The following is a 27,427-nucleotide window of genomic DNA, read 5'->3' on the forward strand; positions in this document are numbered from 1 at the left end:
AGTAGGCGGAGTTTGTAGCAGTCGCGAAAGATAAGGCATAAAGTGGGTGTAACAAGAGGTGTGTACAGGGCGTATACATAGACATGTGATGTAAACGTAACAGAATATGTCATAAACGGGGCGGAAACATGGAGGGGGCTACCTGAGCAGCTGGGACCTCTAACCTAGTGGTGCGCGCAAACTGACAATGACGTGTTACTAGGGAGAACTGGGGGCTATGACTTCTGCGCTAGAAGAGGAGACTAAAGTCTGGAGTGTCAGAGCGACATGTACCTAAAGCCTATCTAGTATCTAGTGTTTAGAGAACATGTTGATAGAATCCAAAAGTTATCAGGGCAAAGGCTAACAGACATTAAGACTGGGGCATGCATTATTCTACATGTAGTGTGTGTGCGAGGAATATTCTATGAATATTAATACAGTATTTCTCTTACATGGAGACATAAAGGCTAGACCATGACGGAAACTATTGATGCGATTCAGTAGCTTAGGAATGCAGAGAAGGAGGGCTGGACTGATAACTAGAAACATAACATACTCTTGGCAGACTGGGAGGCAGAGCCAGGCCGAGCCGGGCACTGCGAGGCATGAAAGTAAGTGAAGGGTCAGGGATACAGGTGGGGGCTGTATCGCTCCTCGGAGAGGGTTCAGAAAACAGGAGCTGAATCTGAGTCCGGGCCCTTTTGAGGCCTAGAAACGGGGATAATTCAATGAATTAACGTGCACACTGTGAAACGTGGCAACGTAGCTTTACATAGGCCTGATATTCGTTGTATTCACGAAGACTGGAAACTGGCATACTAGAGATGGACACAACTGTAATTGCGTCTTTAATCAATCAGAGGGGATACATGCATATCGATCATGCACATATGACATAACATGGGGAACACGTAGGCACATACAACATGGCAAAATTTACTTTTCCACATTCCCTCCTTGTGCCCTACGTTTCCATCAGGAAACATCTATATTCATGATACCATCTATCATTTCATATAGCATCATTTGCTCATCTCGAATTGTCTTGGAACGGGATTTAGGACTAGGAATACAAGAGGTAGCACAAATGCCGCAAATCGCAGGGCCACATTGTATACAGAGGCAGCAACTGAATATGATCATTACTGCAATACCTAGGAATGACAATACTTTCCATCCCCAGGCAGATATGATACTCCAGAGCCAACCGGACCATGTCCAGGTGCCTGGATTCTGGTGTAACTGATGGGCAATTTTATGAAGTCTGGTTATAGCTGAATAAACAGACGGCGCGTTATTAGGAATGAAAATGCAGCAACTAGATCCGATGACTCTACATGCTCCTCCTCTATCGGCCAGTATGACGTCAAGAACGAGACGATTTTGGAGCACGACAAATCTCATAGCAGATTGCTCTTCAGTTAAGTTACCTAGAGCAGAAGTAGTCTCATTCACTACTGCTTCAAGGGTTCTGGTTAGTCTACGTATTAACTTACTATTCTGGATAGGTCCTATAAAGAAGAAGAAACCTTTATTGAAATCTGTATACTGTTCTAGAGCAGTTTCAGTTTGATCGACAATTGGGGACTCGATCTCCCTTCTATGTCTAATGTGTACTAGATGTGTGTTTCTATGATAATCGGATGGGGCTAGAAAAACTGGTGGCAGTAGGAAGGCAATATAACATGTTCCATCCCAATCGAGGGGCAGACGAACATATGCGGTCTGACCACAAACAAAATAAGAATGACGTGAAGCTTTAAAAATAGATTTCCCACTGTCACTATACTTGACAATAGTAGTACAATCACTATCTCCTACATGTGCGGAACCATTCTTTCGGACACATAATTCGCCTTTGACTGGTAGTACTGAAATAGCAGGTAAGTCTGGAGTAGTATCAGACTGAACATTCAGGACCATAAAATTCGAAGAATAATTACCTAAATTATAAACTTCATTTTCTAGATCGAACCCTGTTCTATGGGTGAGACCTTGCTTGTCTGGAAAACATGTTCTATTCAGAAGGGACATATCATTTGAGGATGACGTTAACGTGGACCATGCTCCACACGAACCATTATGTGAAAACGGATAAGGAAAGAGTGGCAGAACTCCCTTCGGTGTCTGGAAAGGGGGGAGTCGACCACACACCCAACAATTAGTAGCATGTCTGGTGTGAATAGTGTAACATTCTGATAAATGTATTATTACGCATAGCAAGACGATAGGATAACTCGTGAGGAGGCAGATCACTAAATGTATGCTCTACTGTAGCATTAGAAAACATATTTACATGAGAACTTGGAAAACATAAATGCAATGCATAACTTGTGCAGGTAACCATAAGACTTAGAAACAATATAAAACTTAGAAAAACGATACATCTGATAGAGTTTTGACTAACTCTCTCACTATGGGGGTCTATCTCATACATGTCAGAAACCTGTCTAACCGTTTCACCCGAGGGGGACTTAGACAATTAAACTGGCTGACTTATTTTACTAGACCGGAGTTTTAACTTATACTCCTGTTGCGGATTTGCCTCTAACAGGGGAGGCTTGAATTCAGAGTAAATTTTTAGGCAGTCCTTAGAAATGGAACAGTCTTTAGAAATGTCCTTTAAAAATGTCTTTTTCCGGACTCCAGGGAATTTCTTGATATGCGACAGATGGACCCATCCCTTGCGGCCTTCCAACTTCACGGCCGTACGGGTGGTCAGAAGGACAAGTCTCGGCTCCTTCCAACGAGGCTCCAGCGGACTTGAACAATCAAAGTTCCTTACGAGAACAAGGTCCCCTGGAAGGACCTCGTGCGGTTTCACTTCAGTATTGTCTGGAAATACAGCGGCAACCTGTGAACGACAAGAGTGTAGGGCAGACATCAAGGAAGCTAGGTAATCTGTCAACATATTACTGGAAACATCTGTAATACTGCGGGGTCTAGGTGTACCCCACATATTTGGGGGGCGGCCGAATACGACCTCATAAGGGGACAGACCTGATCTGGAATGTGCAACCATCCGCATGAAGAATAAAGCAACTGGCAGGGCTACTAGCCAGTCTACACCTTTCTCTTTACATGTCTTAGCAATACGGATTTTCAGGGTTTGATTATGTCTCTCTACGAGACCGGCTGCTTCAGGATGGCGCACACAATGGAACTTCCACTGGTACCCTAACAAAAGGGAAACATGTTTCATTAGCTCAGATGAGAATGGCTGGCCGTTATCAGAATACACGACCCTAGGGAGTCCATAACGGGGGAAGAATTCACGAACCAACTGCTTGGCAGTGGTCGCTGCTGTGTAATCTGGAACTGGATATGCTTCTGTCCACCTGGACAAAGCGCATACAACTACAAGAACATACTTGAAACCTCGACATCGCTCCATCTGAATATAATCCATCTGGAGGACTTCAAAAGGGTGGTCAGGAGGTTGGAATCCACCTTGTTCCACCGGGACACTTTTACCTGGATTGAACTGGCAACATATCATACAAGTACGGACTTTCTGTTTGGCTGCAGCTCGTAAATGCTTGTTGAACCAAAGGTTCTGAATACTGTCTAACATGGCTTTTTCTCCTAGATGTGCTGGACTATGTGCGGTATTGATAATGACTTGAACCATAGAGTCGGGGAGAAACCATGTGGCTTTTCCCCTCGTCACCCATCCCTGATCTGTCTGGACCCCTCCTTGTTCGGACCATTTCTTGATTTCTTCGGGAGTAGCATGTAACTGTATGTCTATGACATCTTGTGTAGGGTCCTTAACTGTCATACAAGTAGTCTGTTCTGGAGTGGATGTCTGTGTCTTGTTAACTGGAATGTCTGGAGTCTGAGCTGTAAGCTTGGCTGTTCGATCTGCTAGATCATTACCTTGGGAAAGGATGTCAGTAACTTTCGTATGTGCCTTGCACTTCATGATAGCGATAGCTGTCGGTAAATGTATTGCATCTAACAGAGCTTGAATGAGGAGACCATGCTGAATCTTGGTTCCATGAGAAGTCATGAAACCTCTTTCCTGCCAGAGCACTCCGAAGTCGTGTACAACTCCGAATGCGTAACGTGAATCTGTATATATGTTTACTTTCAGATTCTTAGCACGTATGCATGCTTGGGTCAGAGCAACTAGCTCTGCTGCTTGAGCAGACAGGGTGTCAATACGGTGTGTTTCAATAACTTCAGTGTCAGTAGTCACTGCATACGCGGCTACTAGTTCTCCTGTACTAGTTCTCATACATGAACCGTCCACATATAGTGTCAGGTCGGGATTAGGTAATGCAATGTCTGTCAGGTCTTGTCTTGGCTTAGTCATAGTGTTAACAACTTCCACACAGTCATGTGTGGCAGGATTCGAAGTAACTGACGGTAACAGTGTAGCAGGATTTAGAACGTTGCAGCGTCTGATTTCTATGTGTGGCTGGAACAGTGTCAGTTCATAACCTGTTAAACGTGCAATTGTCAAGTGCTGAGTCTGTGTTCGGTTTAAAAGAACTTCCACGGAGTGTGGAACTTGTACTGTCAGAGAGTGTCCTAATACTATGGAATCACTTTGTCTGATAGCTAGAGCTGTGGCTGCAACTGACTTGAGGCACGCAGGCAAAGCCTGGGCTACTGGATCTAATGTGCTCGAAAAATAAGCACACGGCTTGTACTGTCCGGCTTGATCTTGTGTGAGAACAGATAATGCAGTACCATCACGTTCTGTGACAAAAAGTGTAAAAGACTTACTGTAGTTCGGTGTAGCTAGAACAGGTGCTTGGCATAAAGCTTTCTTTAATTCATTAAAACTAAGTGTATGTTCAGATGTCCAAGGGAGAACAGTCGATACGGCTGCCTCCTGTGTCGTTAACTGTATCAGTGGCTTGGCTAGAAATGCATACTGAGGAATCCATTGTCTGCAATAAGAAGTGAGGCCAATAAAAGCTCGTACCTCCTTCTGTGTCTTGGGCTGTGGAAGACTCGCTATTAACTGGATACGGTCTGGTGTCAACTGCCTACCCCACTTGGACAGTAAGTGGCCTAAGTAGATCACTTGCTGGACACAGAATTGAAGCTTCGAAGGGGACACCTTGTGCCCCATCTCGGCTAGGAAATACAGAACTGTAAGTGACGCTCGCTCGCAGTCACGTTCAGAACGGGCTGTGATCAGTAGATCATCGACATACTGGAGCAGGGCAGTGTCAGTTGGCATGTGAATATTGTCTAGTTGTCTCTTAAGTGCTTGACTATAAATACTAGGGCTTTCTGTGAAACCTTGAGGAGCTCGTGTGAATTTATAGCTCCTTCCATTTAAACAAAAACCAAAAAGGTACTGGCTGTCTGGATGAATTGGAACACTGAAAAATGCATTCTTGAGGTCTATTACAGTGAAAAATGTAGCTTCAGAATCAATAGCTGTCAATAGGGATGAAATATCTGGGACTACTGGATACTGGGGTATGATACATTTATTAAGTTCTCGAAGGTCAATCACTAATCGATATACTGGAGGTGCATTTGGATCAGTACGTTTCATGACTGGAATGATAGGAGAATTACATACATTGGAGTCAGTTTCTACAACCACTCCTTGAGCAATGAGCTTGTCAATAATTTTGGATAAGGCTGCTACAGCCTCAGGTGGCAATCTGTACTGTCTGATTCGTGGTAAAACTATACCTTGCTTGGGGTGTGATTTGCATAAAACCTACATCAGTTGGACCTTGCGCCCATAAATGCTGCGGTACATTTGACAATCTTGGATCAAAATCACGTAATACATAGTGACCTTTAAAGTCACGTAAAAACAATCGTATTCCTTCTGGAGAGCAGCAAATAACTGCACCTAATTCTTTCAATGTTTTAATGCCTAACAAATTTTCTGGACATGTTTTCGTAAGTAATAAATCAGTAGTTCGGGACAATGGACCAACTTCTAGAGTAACTGGCTTTGATATCTCGTTAACAATAGGCTTTCCTGAAAATCCAAGGGAAACATTTCTAGAGCCTGAGAGCGGAGCCCCTGGAACCTCGTCATGACTGATAGTAGTCCTACTTGCCCCTGTATCAATCAGAAACTTTCTGTCTTTCCCTAATACTTGACTGTGTACATAGGGACCCTCTTGATCTACAGGTATCTCGATGAGAGGCAAGCCTACCTCCCTCTCTAGGCTGTTTCATGAATACGGTTGATACTCTGGATACTCGGACTGGGCATACTGGTACATCTGCTGTGTAACATGCTGTGTTGCAGCGATAGGCTGCGGTGCTGGAACTGTCTGTTGTGCATTCTGTGGTGACTGAGAAGTCTGTGATACTTGTTCTGGTCTAGGCGGACGTGGTCTTTCTTTAGTCTTACCAGTGGCTATGTTGTGTTTCAGAACTGCACACTCGTTTATAAAATGACCTGGCTGTTTACAATAATTGCATGTCCCTTTAACGGGAGCTGCAGGATGACTGGCTTGATTCGGACCCCTCTTCTGACTGTCTTGTGGAACAGATTGTGCAACTAATACTTTCATTTTCGTGTCTTTCATACGTCTCCTTTCGTGTTCTTGCTCTTCCCTGATTCTATTCTGGTGATACTGGAGCATCTGTAACATTTGTGACGGGGTACTAGCTTGCCAGGTACTTTCGACTTTCAAAACTCGATTTTTAACTTGTGGGCTTGAATTCTCGACTAGTTTAGTAACAAAAAGATGAGGGTATGACTCGCTACCTGTCTTCAGACCACTGTTGATAATGAAACATTTTTCGAATCTAGAATAAAAATCACTAGTATCTTAATCCTGTTTCTGTTTGCATGCTGAGATTGCATCCCAATCTTCCTTTTTCGTGGCTAGTAATCTTGGCAAAACTTGAATCAATAACTCTGGCAATTCTTTACATTTGTCCCCAAGACCGGTACCTGGTACTCGTATTTTATCTTCAGCTTCTAGAGCTGTCCAATCAATCTTTTTCTCTCCCACCCCCCATTCTTTTTCCTTGAGTTTTTCATATACCCCTGCGGGCAACAGGACCTTTAGCATTTTAATAATATCTGGATACGTGTATTCTCCCATACGGAGCATGTCTTTTAATTCTCGATGGAACCCTGCTGGATCTTTGTCGTGACAGGGAATTAATTTCTTCATCTCTAAGAGTTCCATCTTTGTGATAGGGGTGTAAACAAATACTCGTTGCATTTCACCACCCTCTGTCCTAACTGGGTGTACTTCTCGTAACGGATGCTGTCTATCTATATAAAATGGTTTACTTTCTGGAGGTGAGACGTGAACAAAATGCGGATTCAGAAACTTTCTATATTTGTGGCGCTGTTCTAGAATGACACTAATTAAATCGGTACCTAAACCTTTCCATTTATACTGGAGTAACTCGTTCAGAACATCATGTAACGGACCTGGATCAGAATGTTGTCCCTCATACAGTGTAATGAGGTGCTGGATCATATACATACCCACCAGTCGCTGCTCGGCTGGGGGCAGTTTCAGAAACATTTGTGCCACTATTTCGTCTGGAAAAGTGGTAGAATCAGTAATCCATCGGACTGCTGATCGGGCTAGTTCTTGTTCATGCATGGTACTAAGTTCACTATAACCGATTCGTGATTTCAGGATGTGATCGGTAGCTTGAAATACTTGTTCTAGAGAATCTTGTTCTGGTGCTGGAAGATGAAAGACTTTCTTGTGTTCTAGGCGTGAATATCGGTCGGGAAGTCTAGTTTTACCTACATACGCTATTCTGGTAGGATTCTCGTCGTCTACCTCTTCAGTAGAGGAGTCGTTTTCCTTCTCGCTTACTTGTGCTGCTTTGCGTTTCTCGTGTAACCTTATTATTTCCTTACGAATTTTCTTGTACATACTGTCTATACTACTGAGTGTCTTGTGTCTTCCCTCGGCTATATTATCACTCCACCTTGTCAGAACTTTCATTTCGATCGGATCTTTATCTGGATAATCTTGTTCCCTAATTAAACAATTAATTAGAAACTTTAATAGTATGAGCTGAGTCTCAGCTTTCCTTAGTGACATGATTTCGCCAATACTTTCTGGATCTTCTCCTGTACGGATGAAACGATATATTCTGTCTAGATCTTCTTTCATATTCGGTAGGGTGTCCAAATACTCGGTCACCCGTCTTACACGCAATGAATATATAACCATATTATCATCGCCTGGGACTGGATCATAACGGCATTCAGTAAGAGCTCGTCTGATATCTGCAACGGACTGATATTTGGGCGTACGCTGTAACGCACGTTCATGTAACTCGACTAACGTTATACGTTTGTGTGGCGGCGGGGTACCCGGAGGACCTCCCCCCGCGGCCCCTAAACTGGAATCGTCGACTGATACTCTTCGTGCTGGCAGAGTGACCGATGTAGCGGGTACTTGTACTGTAGGCTGGACCGGGGGTACCGTAACAGGTACTGTAACAGGTGCCCCGGTGGCTGGAGGAACAGGAATTACATTATTTACAGGAGCTGGCGGAGCAGGATTTGCATATTCTGGGACTGTGTCGTCCAAATAGGACGAGAGAAAAATATCAGCTGCGGTCGGTTTGTGACGTAGCTTAATCGGAACTAATGGCGGCGGAAAATTACATGGTGCTTCCGGGGTTGCTTTTGACAAGCCCTCGGCAAGAAGAGGATACATACCCTTAATGAGGGCATTTCTCTGTCGGTCTGACTGTTCGGCTTTAACTCGTTCACCTATTTCGATTAATTCCCTTTCTTGGGCTCTTTCTGAGGATTCTCTACTTAATTCTGACTTTCTGATTTCTTTTTCGGTTCTTTTATGAGATTCTTTGCGCCATAACTCGATGGCATCTTTCTGGGACTGTCTGGCTTTCTTTTTCCATAATGCTTCTTCTACTCGCATGATGCACTCGGCATCCCACGTACCTGATACGGGCCATCTATACTTTTCCTCTAATTCCTTGGTGTACTCCACCCATAAATCTAGATATAATATGGCACTTATGCCATGCTTTTGATACATAAAATGACCTGGACTGTCCCTAGGCGGGACAGGAACTGCTTCCTCGAGCAGACCTTTTCTAGTTTTTAACTGACGTAACTTTGAGAACAGAGGCATGGCTTAGACTGGAGTCTGGACGCAATACAATACACGATAAAAACACAATAATAACTGAAAAACGAATCATTCATACCACGACATTGAAAACACATGGAATAACATTTAAAATGGCAGTTCGGACAGAATACTACCTGAAATACTGAAAACAGAATACATGAATTTTCTCGAGAACAGAACAGAACTTACTGGAATGACTAGATGCACTGCTAAAACAGTACTAAACTTACCGGTCCCATAAAGAGACACTTCAGGACCCGCATCCACCTAGGTGGACACTTCGTGTTGGATCTGTGTACCCAAACCCACGGACCAGAGACAAATCAATTGACCCTGTCTAGATACTACCCCAGCAACGGTACTCACCGGGCAGCAAGAACGGAAGGCCTCGGACTGGACTGGACTGCTACGACGACGGACGGACGAACTTCGGACTTCAGTTACAGGTGGGCCTCCAGATACCTCGGACCTTGGACTCTCGGCTTGGGCTCTGGTCGGGACTCGCCGCGTTCCTCCACCGCCTCGTCTGGACGCTGGACCGCAACCTCCGTCTCCTCCGTGGGCCTGAGGGATACTTGAAGCAGAAATATCTGCACGTGGCCGGTATGGTTCCGTCACGGCTGCAGAGGATCAGGGGGCTTGCGTGGCTTCTCCGGCGCGTGGGGAAAGGGCAAGTCCCTATTCGGGCGCCATTATGTGGTAAATAAATAATTAATTACCTGATCTATTTTTGACTATAATCAATAAACGGTTAGCTCAATAAATAAGAGTCAAGATACGAGGTAGCTGGAGTATACAGGCTTTAATCAAGCATAAAAGGACAGGAACAGGACAGCCTGTACGGGAATAGGATGGCAGGGCCCGGCAGCTGCCGGGGGCAGGATCTGGGAATGGCTAGCAAACTTTAATAACAGTGCACGATATATATAGTTAAACAAAATACATTGCATTCAATACAGTAGGCGTAGCAGTAGGCGGAGTTTGTAGCAGTCGCGAAAGATAAGGCATAAAGTGGGTGTAACAAGAGGTGTGTACAGGGCGTATACATAGACATGTGATGTAAACGTAACAGAATATGTCATAAACGGGGCGGAAACATGGAGGGGGCTACCTGAGCAGCTGGGACCTCTAACCTAGTGGTGCGCGCAAACTGACAATGACGTGTTACTAGGGAGAACTGGGGGCTATGACTTCTGCGCTAGAAGAGGAGACTAAAGTCTGGAGTGTCAGAGCGACATGTACCTAAAGCCTATCTAGTATCTAGTGTTTAGAGAACATGTTGATAGAATCCAAAAGTTATCAGGGCAAAGGCTAACAGACATTAAGACTGGGGCATGCATTATTCTACATGTAGTGTGTGTGCGAGGAATATTCTATGAATATTAATACAGTATTTCTCTTACATGGAGACATAAAGGCTAGACCATGACGGAAACTATTGATGCGATTCAGTAGCTTAGGAATGCAGAGAAGGAGGGCTGGACTGATAACTAGAAACATAACATACTCTTGGCAGACTGGGAGGCAGAGCCAGGCCGAGCCGGGCACTGCGAGGCATGAAAGTAAGTGAAGGGTCAGGGATACAGGTGGGGGCTGTATCGCTCCTCGGAGAGGGTTCAGAAAACAGGAGCTGGGCCGAGGAGAATAACATTCTGTCCCAAGTGCAGTATGGATTTCGTAGGGGACTAGGAACAATGGAGCAGTGCGTGAACCTGGAACTCATAGTTGGCAAGTAGACCAAAGCCAAATCTGGTAATCTTTATCTATGCTTTGCCGACTTGAGTACCGCGTTCGATCTGGTGGAACACGCACTGCTCTGGCCCATACTACTAACAATGGGCGCCCCCATTGAAATTATCCATCTGCTAGCTCGCTTGTATAGTAATTTATCAAGCAAAGTAAGGTTTGGAATAGATGGAGAGTGTACCCCTTTCTTTGAAGTTAAGAGAGGCATCCGTCAAGGATGCGTACTTGCCCCTTTACTATTTTCACTTTTTATTAATCATGTGGATACATTTTTGAAATTGATTAATGCAGATGCTCCAACTATAAATGGTAACCCCGTCCCTGTCCTCTTATACGCGGACGACGCGGTCCTCCTTTCTAGGACACATAATGGACTACAACAATTAATTGACCAATTCCATATTTTTATTAAGAACAGGAACTTGAAAATCAACAAAGGGAAGACGGTTACCATGGTTTGTGGTAAGAACACTAGAAAACACAAACCTTTTTTTTTAGAAGGAGAGAAACTAGAATCTGTTAATAGTTTTTGCTATTTAGGCATCACCTTTTCGGGAAATGGGAAATGGATTAATGAACAAAATAGTGTCCTTTTTAAAATGGCCCGGAATACAAACTGTATTTTTAGATTTGCTGCTAAACTAGGGGATCGCAGAATTCGTGAAATGCTAACCCTTTTTAATGCTAGATGCATCTCCTCAGCTATATATGGAGCTGGAATATGGGGGTATGATGTACAGTGTACCAAATCTATCCAGGTGAGGGAGAATGTGTTTTTAAAAAGATTAATTAGTGCTCCAGTTATGGCTTCAACGGAGCTAATACATAAGGAATTAGATACGTACTATATCAATGATCTAATCGCCCTTCGTCCTCTATCCTTGTGGCGCTCAATATGGGCAAAGGAGGAAACTAAGTTTACGCAGGACGTAATAACAGATTGTATCAAACTTGATCGCCGATCGAACATTCCTTGGCTGAAGCATATACATCATTGGTATAAAACTTTATATGGACTGGACATTTATAATGAATTAATAATGGACCCCATTTTATCAAAGCGGGAGCTAAAGGTCTCGTTTATGAAATTTACAGAAGAGACCAGGATGGAAAAATATACTAAACAGAGTACATTCAATCTTTACCAACAATATAATATTAATGTAGGCTTCCAATCTTATTTTTTAACAGTTAGTATTCCCTCCCATCGATTTGTTTTAACCCGTCTCCGCCTAGGAATTGTGCATCATCTTGTGGCTTTTCCTGTGCCTAAAAAACCTGGAACTTGTGTATGCCCATGTGATGGCAAATCAAAACAGAGCACATGTCACTTTATGTTGTCTTGTACTTTTTATACCTTTTTAAGGAAATATTATTTGAAACCCATCTTTTTAAAATATAATACGCATCATCTACAAACAGCAATGACACTAGTGTTTAACCTAGAGTCCCCAGATGTATGCTTTTATGTGGCTACTTATATTTTAAAATGTATCTCTGCAAGAAAATCAATTATTATATGAATTCCCCCAGCTGTTAAATGTATTATGCACTTTAAATTTGATGCTGCTGAATTACGTACTTGTATTTTGCACACATATGTTGGTTGGACTAATTGCTGCTACTATATTACATTTTTTGTAGGATTGGCTTATCACTTGCACTTTATCACCGTTTTTAGTTAATAGTTAGTCTAGGTGCTGCAAATTGCATATGCACTTTAGAATTGCCAATTTGCACATATACTAATCTAGAGACAATACTTAGCACTTTAAAATTGCATATTTGTACATAATTAAAGGTCGTAGGATTGTTAAAATCTTAGTTAAAATTTGAATGACCCAATTGCACTATTAGTTCTGCTAAAATGTTTCTATCATGAGCGCTATTATGTAAGATTGTTTTTGTGATAGCCTAATTTAGTATTGTGTTAAATATGTTGCTATATGGTTGTATTTCTTTACAAACCGAATAAAGCATCTTTGAATTTGAATTTGACAAAATGGTGCATTTTACAATATTTTTTCTGAATTAATTGGGTGAGCCTTCCCTTATTTCCTTCTCTTCATCCGGTCATAAGCAGTGAAAGTTGATGGTGTGAGTTATAGTTACTTTAGGACAAGAGGTATAGTTACTTGAGATAACTGTAACTGGTGAATTTCAGTACTCTTTTTAGTTGAAAAAGGTATGTTTTAACTGATATTTTCACCTAAAGATAATGTCCCTTTGACTTCTGTTTTTTTCAGTGAATTTCTAAGGTTTTTATTTTAATGCAAAGTAATATTTTATTACAATATCTAACAATAACGTCAATTTAACCTTTGTTATTTTCAGTGAACAACTAGGTTTTTGTTTTAACCCCTTGCGTGCATGTGTTGGCCAACGGCCGTCGCGAGCACTACCTCGCTAGTGCTGCGCACGTCCGTCGGCCGATGCAGCCCTGTCCGCGCATTCGAACGCCCGCACCGCGGCGGAATTGCCGCCCCGGTAAACAGGTTAACATAAGGTTATATTTTATTATCATACATAACACCAACCCCACACTGCGCACGGCCTTCGGGCTTTTTGAGAAAAAGTTTGGGCACTGACACATATTATTTTGTAAACTAAGCACTGGAGAATTGCACGATTTTCCGACACGCTCACATGGTGCGTACAGTACACGAAGCAACACTGCTTCACTAAACAAAAGGGCTTATGTACAAGCACCTTGCGCCGCCTGCGCCTCACTTTTAATATGGGAAGATGTGACGCACCGGAGGAGCAAGAGCCTTGTAAATGAGCCCCTAAATGTAAGGCACAGGTAGCGGCAGGCTAATCCTAATGCCATATCAAGTGTGAGGCCTTCCTTCTATTAATTTAATTTTAAGTAAGCCTTTAAATAGTGAGAGAATCCACAGACATAGTAATAATTTAATGAGCTCCCATACGGACATCAGAATGCTTAGTTTCCAGGGTGACTATTGTGATATAGATACAACCCTGCAGGCAACTGGTGGCACAGAAAGTGAAACTAAATATTATTGTTCTTCCACTCCAATCGATGAGAATTGAGTTCTCAAAATCACCTAAAATTTTATTATAAATTTCTCAGTTAAAACTCTCGATTGGAATTTACGTTTTGAAAAATGTTTGCTAATAATGTTTTGAAAACAAATCACCACAGTCAATTGCTTTTCAGTTCATACATCACGGTTGTTATTCAATGATTACTTACGTTTGGGTGGTCGGTGCAACATTTAATTTTTCGTGTTTCTATTAAAAACAGCATGCATTTCATTACCACTTTAAAATAAGAAATGAAACAAAAAAACTATTTCTTCTTTATCATTAAACATGGGGTTACAGCAATTCAGGTGAGACACACAAACAACATCTCATATGTGTCGTAAAAAACCTATGAAGATCAGAGCTCCTGCGAAAAATAGCAAAGAAGAACTAAGACTCAGGGATGCCTGTTGTGTAAAGTCACCAGCGTTACACCTACTTTTCCAAAAATCACTTCACTTACATTTGTTACTGATCTGTAACAATTGCGCAATTAAAGAAAACATAGGTGACAAAGATTTACATTAAAGAAGATTGAAGACAAATTATACAGGTTAAGTCCACCATCTAGTGGACCCTATAATGATGGCACTCACTCAGATCGTGTTAATGTTGTAGAAAAACTGTACATTTGTATTAAGTGGTACAAAAAGGGCAGCAGCCAGAACAATAAAATATCCTCGCTTTGAAGCCAATTTGGCGTGGTGCTGTGTGTGTAAGTAAGTTACAAAAAAAGGGATATACCCATTAGAGTCACTTTGACCTGGGTGAGATACGGTACGTAGAGAAAGGGGTCCCAGTACACAATATTAGTCGGAACAGGGAAAAAAATAAAAAATATATACGCAAGTAAAAGAACACAGACACATATACTTAGTTGGCGCACTGTTATTTAATCACAATGTGCCCAGAAGTACAGTATATCACACAGGCATTACGTCATATATTGAAAAAACATTAGTGCCCCAGGAAGTGAGGGTGAAAAAAAGGGGGGGAGTGCGTGAGAGGAATATGTGCGAGGATTTAAAAAGGTAAAAGTGCAAGTCCTCAGATCAAAGTTGTTGAGTAGTTAACACCGGCTTTGACATAGAGCCAGCTGAAACAAAAAGGAACAACCAACGTTCATAGCATATCAGGCGAAATCATGCTCCATGCACATAATGCAGATATCCTCAGAAAGTCCGCCCGTCATCCTAGCGTGGATTGGGACCGCCTGTCATTAGGGCAGGGGTCCCGTGGGTGGCATTAGGATGCGGCCGCCACAGTGGCGGCCGCATCCTGCATTCATAACATTGTGGCGGGCGGTGCACTCTGCACCGCCCGCCACAATGCTATGAATGCTTGCATGCATTTGCATACGCAATGCGGCAGGCCCCGCGCGGTGCCTACCGCATTGCATATGCAAATGTGTGCACCCCCCTTTCCTCCTTCACTTTGGGGGCCCGCAGGGGGCCCCCAAAGTGAAGACGGCATGCCTTTCCGTGGCAGCATCGCCGCCACAGAAAGGCATCTGTTTCCCCCATCGTAATATGGCTGGCGGTGTCTGTTAGACACCGCCACCATATTATTCATATTCCGCCCCGGCCGCAAGGCGACTGGGGCGGAAAAGCGGCGGACGGTCTTTCCGTCCGCCGCGGTCTCCCTGCCATACTAATATGGCGGGGGGAATTCGGGAAACGGTGTCGGGCGGATTGCCTCCGCCAGGTCGGCGGTGGCTACCGCCAGCCTGGTGGAGGCAATCCGCCCGACATCGTAATGGGCCCCTTGGTGTCATTTGTATTGTAGTTTTTGTGAGAGAAATACAAAGGTCAAGAGAAAAAGGTTGTATGCCCAGAGTAAGGATAAAAGAGGCCACACTGTATGCACTGTAGTCTTTGGCCGTTATCTGAACTGTTGCTGTTGAAACTCAATAAATAGACTTTGAGCAGCAACGAAAAAGAGGCCACACTTCCCAAAGCTGTCAAGCTAAAGACAGTTGCTAAGGACTAAGGCTCATCTGGCAAAGCAGAATTCTAAAGGTAATAGCTAAGGGACAAGAAATATTAGCAAAATACCTTAAAAACCATCCTGGAGTTAATCCAATTCTGCAAGCTGACACTAAAGCAGGGACTGGTAACTCTAATGAAAACAGTCAGGTAGTATTCACAAATCTATATGGCCTAGCTCCAGTGCCCTATTGAAAGGAATGGCAAACCTAGCCCACTGTGGCCAGCTACGGAGGCTCAAGACCAAAGTACACCTGAGGCCCCAAGTCCTGTCTTCTCCCAATTGGAAATTACACCTATAAGATGTAATAAGATAATCTCAATTTTAACCTATGGGAGAGATAGGCCTTGAAGTAGTGAAAAATGAATGTAAGATGTTTTCCCTACTAAGCAATGTAAAACTTAAAAGTACATGTCCCTCTTTTTAAACACATTGCACCCAGCCCTTGGGCTGTCCAGGGCATAACTTAGGTGTCTTTTATATGTATTTGAAAAGAAAGGTTTGGGCCTGGCACGGGAGTTAACTTGCCAGGTTGACATGGCAGTTCTAAACTGCACAAACAGGCTCAACAATGGAAGGCCTGAGACATGTTTAAAAGGCTGCTGTAGTGGGTGCAATAGCCAGTCCTGTGGGCCCACTAGTAGCATTAATTTACAGGCCCTGGGCACATGTAGTGCACTTTACTAGAGACTTATAAGTAAATTAAATAAGCAAATGTTACCACGTTTAAAGCAGAGAGCACATGCACTTTAGCACTGGTTAGCTGTGGCAAAGTGCCCAGAGTCCTAAATCCAACAAAAACAAAGTCAGCAAAAACAGGCTGTATGAAGGCAAAAAGTCAGGAGAAAGCATGCCAAGGATTCCAAGTTTAACACTGACCACTCAATGACATTATTCGTTTATGGGGCCCTGAGTTGTGTTGGTCAGCAGATGACTCAGAAAATGTAAGGGCACTCTAACTGTACCTGCCCCAGTGGCATGGGTGCTTGTTACTGGAGTAGTTTGGGCAGTCTTAGATAGTAGTCGTCAATTTTCTAAGAGCAGTCTAAGCCTCTGCAATTATGTCTGATTCTCAAAGGCTTTTTTCAAGCTCAAGAATCTCCCCTAATTCACATTTGTTGTGTTCAAGCAATGTGTCAATGCCTAGCACCATCCAGTGCATGAAGCAAGTGGTGGCAATGAGGTTAAACCCTACCCTGAATTTTTGTATTCCAGAACAATGTCTGGCTTGCTCTGTACTTTTAAGCCTACTGGGACAATGCCAGCCTTGAGATGCCCAGTCATGATCTGGGTGTAACTCAGTTTTGCAATTCAAGCTTTTCCAACTCAGGTTGTTTAGGATTAGGAGTTTCAGTCAAAGTTGGTAACGCCAAACAGCGAAGGGGCATATTATTTTTGCTGTATACTCTTTGGAGTAAGTAGTCATTTTCCTACTATTCATTGTCCATAAACACTTCCGAAAGAAAAGGACTCAACTAGTTAAGTGACAGATTGTTTTGCAAAATAAAAAAATTGTAATCCAATGGCTCTTTAACAGTAGTAAATAATCAAAAGGGAAACCGAATACACCAAAGGAACCTGTGTAAATAGTATCTGAAGAAAGAACTACCGGTTCACTGTGGACTAATTTGCATATATTCAAACATTTATTTGTCACTGAATTATCAATATCTAATATTTGCGTATATAATTTACATTAGGCTAGCAGTATAAAGAACAATGTAATATGTCGCAAGCTTGTTCAAAGTGTACTGGACTTCAAAGACAAGTGATTAGAAAAGTGAAAAGTGCTAAAACTGATCCCACAGTGATGAAAAATATAACAAGAGTACATTTATTTACAAAACATCAAATAACATAGATATTCAGAGGCAGATATTCAATGGGCCATTTATCATGACTAAGGACATAATAGGATAACTATAGTCCATTCGCAAAAACTGTTGAAGGCGTTTCAACCTCCAAACTTGCTTCCAAGGTCATTATCGAACAATAATTATTTATTGAGCACAAGACAATATGGATTTAAGAGGGCAAACAACGATATGGGGTGGGGAAAATGAACAAACCGTAAATATGCAAAAACGCAGATTGAACTGATCTCATGCTGCGATATTTCTCAGCTTATAAGAGTAAGTCAATTAAGAAAATTAATCGCCCATATCATTTATTTTTCAAAAACTCCCTCTTTCATGCTCCCAAGTGATGGCATACATTTTTATGCTGATGCCTCAGTCTCACATATCACTAGTGAGAATCAAAGATTTAGAGGTCTGGTTGAGATCTCACTTAGAGCAATCTAAATGTCGCACCTGCTGGAAAGGGTTAAAACCTAAACCCTACATGCACCTCTGTTTAGGGCTCTGCTTTGTGCAAAGCATCTCCTGGGAACTGCTGACACTCCAGGAAACACCACCACCTCAAGGGAAGCCCTCATATAGACTGCTTGATCAGTGGCGTAGGAAGGGGGTTGCGGTGGGTGCGAGCCGCCCCAGGTGTCATCATTGAGCGCGGTGACAAAATGGCAAAAATATGTGTTTTAAACACATATTTTTGCCATTTTGTCAAGCCGTGGGTGACACGAATTCACTGAGGGGGTGACAAAATGGCAAAAATGTGTGCTTTAAACACAAATATTTGCCATTTTGTCAAGCCGTGGGTGACAAGAAATCACTGAGGGGGGTTGACAAAATGGCAAAAATATGTGTTTTAAGCACATATTTTTAGCATTTTGTCAAGCCGGGGGTGACAAGAAAGTTTCCACACTGGGTACCACCTGACCTTGCTACGCCACTGTCCTTGTTTAGACACGAAGAGCTGATTTGGACACATCAGAGTCCTGCACCACAACTTTTGTCAGCCATTCATCTTTTTAGGTCGAGGGACCGTAGGCTTGGCCGTAGGCCAAGCCGGAAGTCCGGAGAATTATTGTTTCTTAAAGTGGCTGCTTTATCCCGCCTCTCTTTTCGTCTCTCCTCCATTGGCTGGCTTCCTAAACGGAGCCAAGCCATTGGAGGAGAGAGCCATCACTCCAATTTAGCCCTGTCTCTTTTGGATTCGGGGGCGTACATTTTGCTGTTCTTTCGCCAGTGACGTCACCCGTCACTCAAAACAACAAATACACGCCCCCGAATCCGAAAATGGTCGGAAGCTTGCGGCCGCCATTGTTGCCTGTCCACCGCCGAGTCTTCAAGTGCAGAGAGCCTCCTCCTCGAGTCGCCCGTGAGCCTGAAGGCTGCACCGCAGTGAAGGTGAGCCGTTTTCCTGCCTACCCCGGCCGTTGCAGACAGCGCTTGAGCCCGCGAGCCTGAAGGCAGCACGCGCAGAGTGCTCCTCATGCTCCACCCCCCCCATTGTCGGTTCCGCACTCCAGCCGCCTTGCGCTGCTTTCCTCCCTCCTCATCCTCTGGCTGGGCTCTGATCGGCAGTTGTGAGTGTGGGGGGTGCCCCCAAGAGCTGCTACGAGGCTGGCACCATCTCTCCCCCCTCAGAGGCCCAGCGCTCTCACCGTCTGGCTTCTTCAAAATTAAATGCGCAGGTGAACGCCGTTCAGGTCCGCGCCGTGCAAAGCTACGCAAGCTCCGAGGCCCGCACAGCACAGCGTCTGGGGAGGCAGCTGCAAGTCACGGGGATCAGCCAGGCAGGCACTCTGCGGCTCAATCATTCACCTCGGGCCGCCGCATGGTAGTCTAGCAGTCCCTGGCACCTCTCGCACGGCCACAGGAACTCAGCCGTCTCCGAGCGAGACCCCCGCCCAGGGTCGAGCCACCAGAGTCGTTGTGGAGAGAGCCCCGAGCTTGATCTTAGCAGAAGCTCCACTGAGCCGCCACTAGACAGGGAAGAGGGTGTCGGTGTGGCCCAGGCTGGCACGACTGAAGCTTGCCATTCTATTTTTACTGATGTGCAATGGTTCGATGTTGGAGAAATGACACTGGTATTCGTGGCCCAAGCAGCGCAGCACAAGGGGGGGGGGAGGAGTATCCTCGCCGATGGAAGACGTGCCGTCATCCTGGAGCAGGTATGGACTCCCTACTTGTATGCAGAGATGTCGGAGGTCCCCCAATACACTACAGGCTATAGGGCCCGAGTCCGGGGGCTCAAGTTGATGCGCCACCTGGCCCCAGGTCTTGCATTAAAGCTTTCATCCATTTTTACAATGTGAATTTTATGACGCTGAGAGCAGGGCTAGATAAAACAAAGGAACATGCTGTGCAATTCTTTATGTACAGAACTTTGTCCTTCTGGAGTGTTTTTTTCGATCCAATGGTTCCAGCCTGACATGCCTATTTCAACGAGGTCTAGGCTGCCTTCCCACCAGGTGCGGCACTTTCACGCAAAATAATTTGAAATACTCGACAATTGGAATTATGCAGCAATTGAGGATCAAATTATTCGGCAGTGTAGACTAAATTATTTGGCCAGAAAAAGCAAAGTTTGCAACGTGATGATGGGGCACATTTTGTGGTAATAATACTTCATTATTAGGTCAATTCTCCGCTTCTTCTCACACCCAGAACAGCTCCCTCTCTGCGCAGATCACACCTCTCACCCCCACAGTCCCACCCCTCTGTCACCTCTCACCCTCACAGTCCCACCCCTCGCACCCTCACTGTCCCACCCCTCCGTCACCTCTCACAGTCCCACCCCTCTCACCCTCACAGTCCCACCCCTCTGTCACCTCTCACCCTCACAGTCCCTCCCCTCGGTCATCTTGCACCCACCCCTCTATCACTTCAATCCCCTCTGTCACCTCTCACCCTCACAGTCCCACCCCTCTGTCACCTCTCACCCTCACAGTCACAGTCCCACCCCTCGCACCCTCACAGTCCCACCCCTCTCTCACCTCTCACCCTCACAGTCCCGCCCCTCTGTCACCTCTCACCCTCACAGCCCCACCCCTCGCACCCTCACAGCCCCACCCCTCTGTTACCTCTCACCCTCACAGCCCCACCCCTCGCACCCTCACAGCCCCACCCCCTGCATTAAACTACTGCTTTCACTCTCTGCGGTGTCTCTTCCCATCCTCCTCAAGCCCTCTTCCTCTCAGCCCCCTCTCCCCCCACAGTGTTAACCCTGCATCACCACGAACCGTCTGCCCACCGACACTCCTTCCCTGCATTTCTCCACCCTTACATCCTCACCGTGTGCAGCCCCCGACCTCACATCTCCCACTCCTCCGTCACCCACCCTGTCACACCTCCCAGCCTCGCGTCGCCCCCTCCCTCACCTCACCCTCACAGTCGTATCCCTCACCTGTCACGCGCCTGCACGCTCTCACCATCCACTCACTTCCTTCCCATCGTACCTCTCACCCCTGCATCACCTTGCCCCCTGCTTCACCCCACCCTTACACCTTCTGCCTCACCCCACCCTCATTTCACCACCCTCGCAGTGTCACTCTGCATCATCCCTGCCCCCCTTTCTTCATCCCTCCCTGTGTCTCACCCCACCCTCGCACCCTGCATACCTCCTCCCCTCCCCGCAGACTCCCAGCGCCTGACCCCATTCATGCTGAAAGCTGGCAGTGTTTGCTGCATCTCGTGATTAACCCCTTCGTGCCCTCGCCCTGCCTGTCGGTGCTGCTGGGAGCTATGCCTGCCCTCCTCCGGAGCAGACTCCGCACTCTGCCTTAAACATCTGCCCTTTGCGACTGCCCTTGTACTCGGCACCACTGCCCTGCCCCTACCTACGGGGGGCAGGAGCCCCCAACGCCAGAGGAGCCCGCTGGGGGGCACTGAGCAGTGCATCTCAACCCCCCAATGCAATGGTCTCGGCATTATTAAAGGTAGAGCTATTGGCATTGCTTATGTTTAAAAAAAAAAAAAAAAATTCATAAGCAATGCCAATAGCTCTACCTTTAATAATGCCGAGGCCATTGCATTGTAAATGCTTGTTTAATGTTGTTTTAGAGCTACCGTATTCAATTTACATTTGTTTTCATTGATTTATCACTTGATAGATGTCATTTCCTATGTTGTCACTGATGTCAAAGCATGTGTAACATCACTTCTAGTAATGCCACCAAATATGTTAATCAATACTCACTGGTACGAATTTTCTAAACTTGAGAGCTGTGGGTCATGTCAGTGGGTGACTGCAAGGGAGTTTGGTGCTTCTGCTTTCGCTCTGGTTACCAAAGAACCTGTATATAAGCTTGCCACCTGTTTGGTGTATTACCAGAATGACCAGTAGTTGTATTTCTGGACAGTAAAAAAAAAATAGGAAAATCAGTTGAAACCAGTACTTTTTCCCCTTGTCTCTATATTCTTAAAACAGCAAATAGAAGGAGAAATCACCGTAAAAGTATTGGAGTACTGTCTAAATGGTTCCTGACTGATAATTAACAGAAGCACAAGTGCAGTGTAAAAACAATAAATCAGGGTTTTGCACAAATTATTACTTAAGTTACAGATCCTGGCACCACGGTATCTAAAAACATGAACAAAAGGCGGGTATTTTCTCTAGGAAGAGTGGCAACTCTATTTTCAACATGCAAACTCTCCCAGTGATTTGTTTGCATGCACTCTGGCTCCCTTATATCCAAAATGCAACTTCTACCGGGTGGGGCAGGCGTCAGAGAGCCTAGCTGCAAGATGTCCACCTAGCAAGGCTCCTCTGACCATGAAACTATTCCACTACTTATTCCTGTTATGAGGGCGTCCCTATCTATCCTACCCCCTGCCCTACATCAGTTCAGTGCACCTGTCGGAGGATGCTGAGATCTCTCTTTCGTGCTGAGCGACCACAACTACAGGACCTTGTGTTGCAACCTTGGTGTCGGGTCTGCCAGTCCCTGAGGCCTAGGGTCAGCACGCACGTGTCTGGCAGGCACACAATAAATGGATACACACACATAGAGTACTGGTCCGGACAGGAAGTGCCGTGCCACTTCTGTCCTTTTATTTATACCTTTCTGGCCACGCCTGGCCAGAAAGTGATACATAGTGTGGGAGTGCTTCCGGGGCTCAGGAGAGACCCTCGGAGCACTAGAGCGCTACATCCCTCCCCAACTTGGATTTTTGAAAACTTAACTTTTGTAAACACAATGTCAATGGTAGCTCAGCACCGGAAGTCTGCCAGCTTCTGGCTTGGCTTTGGATTAGGTCTAAGTTCATACCTCAAACTGCCTCTAGCCGGAGCTTGTTTCTCCTTCGGGCTGGGTGTAGGAGTGAGTTCTGCGTTCTGGCCAGTAGGGCTCATGAGTGTGCTTGCATCGCCGGATCTATCTGCTCTTGTCTCGGAATCACTCTCCGCTTGCTCTGCATTGTCAGGTGTTTGGTGACGAGTCGCCGGTATTTGTTTGAACCAGGATACATTCCTAGTTACCTCTTCTCCGTCTCGGCGAACTGTGATTGCAGTGCCTCGAGTTTCCTTGACGACCCACGGCTCAGGCTCAAATGCTGTGTTGAATTTCCCTCCGGGCCTTCTGGTCCGGATGAGCACTGTCTCTCCAGGTGTTATATTTCTGGACCGGGCATGCCTCTTGTGACTCGCTTTCTCATTCGTTCGTCTCCGCCTTTCTTGTGTGTGTCCGGGGGAGTATGGCGCTGGTGCCCAGTTGTCGGCCATAGGGAGTAGGTCTCTTCTCGGTCCAGCAAACATCAATGCCCATGGTGACTGCTGCGTTGTGCTGTGGGGTGTGCTTCTGTACTCTCGTAGAAACAGCTGGAGCGCTTCCTCTGGGTCCTTCCCTTCCGCGGTGGCGATTCGTAGGATTTTGTTGGTCGTCCTCATGAACCGCTCCACTTCACCGTTGGCTTGGGGCCATTGCGGTGTAATGCGGTGGTGACGGATGCCTAGGTTGCTCAGGAACTCTCTGAATTCATTCCCCTGGAACGGGGGACCGTTGTCCGTCTTGATGACAAGAGGCACTCCAAACATGGCAAAAGATTTGCTCAGTAGCGGGCGGACATTGGCAAAGCTAGTGGAGGTTGCGAGGTCTACAATCGGGTATTTCGTGTAACTGTCGATCAGCACGACAGTGACCCTCCCATCAGGGAAGCTCCCAAAGTCCAGACTGAGCCATGCCCACGGTGACGGAGCATGTTCTTCTGTGATGATTGGTGCGGGGTTGTCTGCGGAGCTGGTTATCTGGCACGCTCGGCATTGGCGCACCACAGCGTCAACTGCTTCCTCAAGGTTCGGGAACCAAACTTTCTCTCGCATCCTGGCTTTCATACGGCGGGTGCCTTGGTGCCCTTCGTGTGCTAGGGTGGTTGCCCTGTCTTGTAGGGTTTTGGGGATGACCACTCGGTGACCTCTGAGGAGAAGGCCATTGCTGGCTTGGCTTAGGTCATGCCGCACTCTCCAGAACTGCGTCAGGCGTGTTCGATCTGATTCATTCCAGTCACTGACGCCCTTTAGGAAGTTCTCCCAGGATCCTGACTTAATAGCAGCAATCACCCGCTGGATGACTGTGTCGTTCCCGTATTCAGGTAGGATGGCATCAGCCGTGAGGGCCTGGGGACATGACGCAGCTGACAGCATGTTCACGAAATCCTCTGAGGGGCATTCACGTTCTGCCTGACAGCCCTCGTCTTGGCCTGGATGCCTAGATAGAAAGTCTGCGGGGTTTTTGGCCCCAGGGCGGTAGGCGAGGTCCATTTGGTACTGCTGCACTTGGATTGCCCATCGTTCTATCCTCGGAGGTGGGTGCGGGGCAGTGCCCTTGAACAGAGGTATCAGCGGTTGGTGGTCTGTTATCATGCGGAATGGGTGTCCAGAGATGTATAGATGAAAGTGAGTGCACGCCCACTTCACTGCTAGGGCTTCTCTTTCGATTTGAGAGTACCTTGCTTCGGTCGAGGTTAGTGCTTTGCTAGCGAACGCCAATGGTGACCAGGTGCCAGGTTCGGTTTCCTGCGATATCAGTGCTCCTAAACCAACTGGGCTGGCATCAACCACAATCTCGGTGGGCTTGGATGTGTCGAAATACGCCATCGTTGTGCTATCTAGCAATGCCGTTTTTATGTGGTCGAATGCCTTGGCTTCAGTCTCAGTCCACCGCCATGCACATTCTTTTTTTGTGAGGTTCCTCAGTGGCTCCGCGATGGTGGCCAGGTTGGGGATGAATCTCGCACAATACTGCGCCATTCCCAGAAAACTCCGCACCTCCGATGCTGTGGTTGGTGCAGGGGCATTCTTGATGGCCACTGACTTGCGTGGGTCAACAGCGACACCTTCTGGTCCGAACACGTAGCCAAAGAATTCGATGGATTTTCTGAAGAATTGGCACTTGTCCTTGTGTAAGGTCACGCCATACTGTGCTAGTCTGTGCAGCGTCGCCTTTAGCCTGTGGTGGTGTTCTTCGCTCGTTTTGGCATGGATCAGTATATCGTCACTAACATTCAGTACCCCTTGGAGCCCAGAGAGGATTTCTTTGATCGTGTTTTGGAAAATTTCAGCTGCAGAAGAGATTCCAAAGTTCAACCTCTTGTAGCGTCTCAAACCGAGGTGAGTCGAGAAAGTTGTGATGTATCGGCTTTCTTCAGCTAGTCTCAGCTGGTGATATCCTGCATTGAGATCAAGTTTGGAAAACCATTGGGCGCCATTTAGGTCGGTCAGAATGTCATCGACTGTAGGTGTGAGGTGTCGTTCACGGCGAATGGCTTTGTTTGGGATTCTCATGTCAATGCAAATTCTGATTTTGCCCGGTTGCTTCGGCTTCTCGGCTATGACCATGGGGGACACCCATGGTGTCGGCCCGGACACTTTTTCGATCACCCCTTGTGACTCTAGCGTGTTTAGTTCTTGCTCCACTGCAGCCCGCAAATGGAACGGCACTCTACGGTGTCGGAGCGCAATTGGTTGTACAGTGGGGTCTATGTGTAGCTTGATGGGTGGATGCTTGATCGTGCCAAGGCCTGTGAATAGCTTGGGGAACATGAGCAGGATGTCTTCCACTTGCAGTGCTCGTACTGCGTTCGCGAAAGCAATGAGGCCTAGGTCTTCTGCTGTGTTGCTTCCTACTAACAGGTCCGCCTCTTTGTCGATTACATGGAATGTCGTTGTGACCTCCTGATCCTCTGCTCGGACTTCCACCAACATCTTACCCCGTAGAGGGAGCGGGTCATGACTGCCGTAGGTGAAGATTCGGGCCCTTGATGGGACAAGAGTCGGCTTGGGGTTGAGCGCTTTGTAATGTTGAATTCCCATTACATTCACCGTGGCTCCGGTGTCGATGACTCCGATGGCTGGCGATCCGTGGATCTGTATTTGGCACTTGGGTTGTGGTCGTCGGCTTTTCTTTAGCTCGCTGACAAAAGATACGAAATAGCACTCATCGTCGTCGTCTGAGGATGAGTCGTCGTACTGTGGCTGCTGCGACTTGTGTGGCCTCGTGTGGCGTGGTGCCGTGGTTTCTTCCAGCGACAGTTGTTTGATCGCCCCAGCGGCTGATCGCCTTCCTGGAGTGTTCCGGCTTCTGGAGCCTCCTCTGCACACGCTGGCGAAGTGATTGGGGATGCCGCATTTGGAGCATGTCTTCCCACGTGCTGGGCAGCCATCTTGGGCGTGCTCATCCCTGCCGCAGTAGCCGCATGGTGTTTGGCGTCTGGATTTTGTCGCTCCACGACTTCTGCCTCCTCGACTAGACATGCGCACTGCGTCTACCCGCTCAGTCTTGATCGCCGTTCCCGGGTCATGGTGTGGGTTGAGCGCTGCTTCCATCGCTGTGGCGCGGGCATCAGACAGCTCGTGGGAGCGCGCAAGGATCAGGATTTCGTCGAGGGATATCCGCGGTTGTCTCAGGATTAAAGTACGCAGGTGCTTGTTGCGGCAGCCCTGGATGAGTTGGGCAGTGACTTCCTTCTTTTCGTCGTCCTCGGTGCACGTGCTTATCAAGTCTCGCAGTCGTGCATGAAACGCGTCCATGGTCTCGCCCTCTCGTTGCTTAGCTTGGCGGAACTTGAACCTCTCGTAGTGGGGGTTCAGCTGGGGGTCGAAATGGGCGTTCAGTGCAGTCACGGCTGCATCGAAGTCGTTGGCGGCACCTGTGTTGGGGAGGTGTCTGAATAGTTTGTACAGTTCTGTGCCTCCGAAGTGTAGGAGCAGGGAGCGTTTTACTTCATTGTCTTTTTCCCGGGTGGCCGTGAAGTAATTGTTGAGCTGTCCCAACCATACTGCCCATCGGGGTGCTGCTGTCCCCGGGTCAATTAGCTCACTGAAGGGCGGTAGCGCCTGCAGTTGCGCATGTGCGGAGGGTACTGGTGCTTGAGCCGCAGGGGGCGCTGTTGCCTGTAGTGTTCCTCCGGTGGCCCCTCCACCAGTGGCCCCTCCGGATGTTCCTCCTGTCAACATGTGTGCGGGGTAGAATGCTGTGCGCTACCTGACGCAGGCGAGGCGTAATGGGACTTCTTTGCGCCTGATAGGCTAGTTGGGTTGCCTTGTGCTTGTTTACTCTGTCTTGTGCTTTTTTTTTTTCTTGCCTGGGTGCCCAGTGTTCTGTTGTCCGGCTTGCGTGGGCGGCGCTGTGTTTGCAGTTCTGGCGCTAGCTCAGTTCATGAGAACGGCCTTTCGTTATTCTGGGCCCTTGAATTGCCTTGTGCTTGTTTTATTGTCTTTGTCCTGTGTCCTGCGTGCGCTCA

The 27,427-nt window shown here is 46.3% G+C and overlaps 1 long non-coding RNA gene across 1 annotated transcript in view; it reads right to left on the reverse strand.

The window, feature by feature from the left end:
• Nucleotides 1–27,427, reverse strand: part of LOC144771862 (uncharacterized) — a 235,572-nt gene that overhangs the window by 197,353 nt on the left and 10,792 nt on the right. The gene's annotated exons all lie outside the window — the stretch shown is intronic.

Source organism: Lissotriton helveticus, chromosome 8 (assembly GCF_964261635.1).
Source record: "Lissotriton helveticus chromosome 8, aLisHel1.1, whole genome shotgun sequence".
Taxonomy (NCBI): Eukaryota; Metazoa; Chordata; class Amphibia; order Caudata; family Salamandridae; genus Lissotriton; species Lissotriton helveticus.